Genomic DNA, 1798 nt, shown 5'->3' on the forward strand with positions numbered 1-1798 from the left:
GGAACCCGGAGCCGAGATGAACCCCGGAGCCGAGATGAACCCCGGAGCCGAGAGGGACCCGGAGCCGAGAGGAACCCGGAGCCTTAAGAAACTGAATTGCACTATTAGGAATAAAATAGTCGTTGTGGGTTAGCGCTTGTCGTGTACGACGGACGGCATCCACTCCGCGCGGACACAACGCCTACTCTGCGTGTTGTACGCTGAGGTTCCCATTGAAAGTCTTCTCAACTGGCATCGGGAACCGAGGAGAAACCACCATGGCTGCTGGAAAGGGCCGTATTCTTTGGTTTACCTTTCAATGGTCGTGGTGCGGATGCTACGATTGCGCCTCAAAGTCCATAATACAGCCTGAAGCCCCACCGAGCTGCCTCGTTGTTTAAGACAAGCTACACTTGATATGGTTCTAGATGAGTCAACTGGCTCGTCACTGTCCACCTGCTTCTCTGCTGCTGGAGCTACGACGCTGACTCCATGGCGAAGGATCTGCCATATCTGCTGGACCACGTGGAGTTATCACCAAACGAGCCCCGAGCGGCGGGCATGCTTGCTGTTGTCTGCTTTGGTCTTGATTGCGCAAAAGCCTGCAAACCGGGGGGGGCGGTGGTTCATTGAAAAGATGATTCAGTTGAACGCCCTGTGATGATAGCTATAGCTATAGGTCTAGGTCATGACTGGGAGAATCCAACAAAGATGATACTTATACGTCCAAATTATGGTTGGGACATTACAACAAAGATGACACTGACCAGAACGTGTCGTGGTTGGGTTCATCCAACAAAGATGATAGTTATAGGTCAAGGTCATGGTTGGGATAGTCCAACAAAGATGGCACTGGCCGGGACATGTCGTGGTTGGGTTTGTCCAGCAAAGAGCCATCTCATTACCCGATTCTTCTGCTGGAAGACATGACCTTCTTGGTGAACAAACCTCGATCCGACAAATGGTGACTATCACTGGGAGCACTTCTACTATCAGAGCCATTACTATATGTCCAGGAGTTTTATTAGAGGGATGGCCAGGTTCTCAGGAGAATAAAACCAAAGGAACCAACCACAATGGTAACCGGTAATCCAAACCACAAACAACTGGTCTGTGAACAATAAAAAGACCTAGACACACAGCAGCGAAGATGACAATCATCCGGGAATGACAATCCTCCATATTTATCTGCCCGCCAAGACGCTTTACGAAACCCCATGATGATCTCCCGTTCCGAGCTATGGGTGACGTAACAATCTGCCGGGCCATCCAGACCCTCCGTTCCGTGGCCTTGTCTTTGAGCTTCCGGCTTCTGAAGAGGGTTCTCCAAGATCCCGGAGAACCAAGAACCCTTAAAGGACGTCAGCAGAACCATACATATAAAAACGCACATTTAGTCCAGGGGGGGGGGTGGGGGGTGTGACGCCGGACGCATGCCATGCCGGTTACAAGGGGTTAATGTGACCAGGTGCTGTGCAATATATATATATATATATAGTCTATTCCACATGGTGCTATGCAGGGCCGGCCGAAGACTTAACGCCGCCTGGGACGAAGTTTAAAATGCCGCCCCCCCCGCCGACGCCAGGGGGGGCAGCATTATCTACCCCCACCGGTACTTACCCTTAAACAGTCCTGCGGCGAGTCTCCCTGTGCTGCCACGGTGCCGGCTTGTAATGCTGAGCGCCGGAAATTGACGTCACTTCCGGCGCTCTGCATTACAAGCCGGCACCGAGACCGAACAGGGAAACTCGCCGCAGAGGAGAGAGAGAGGGGCGCCGGGCGGGTAAGCGAAAACCACTCGGTGCCCCTCTCTCTC

The sequence above is a fragment of the Sceloporus occidentalis genome, unplaced genomic scaffold (genome assembly GCF_023333645.1).
Source record: "Sceloporus occidentalis isolate IW3139 unplaced genomic scaffold, rSceOcc1.0.p SCAF_140, whole genome shotgun sequence".
In the NCBI taxonomy this organism is placed as follows: domain Eukaryota; kingdom Metazoa; phylum Chordata; class Lepidosauria; order Squamata; family Phrynosomatidae; genus Sceloporus; species Sceloporus occidentalis.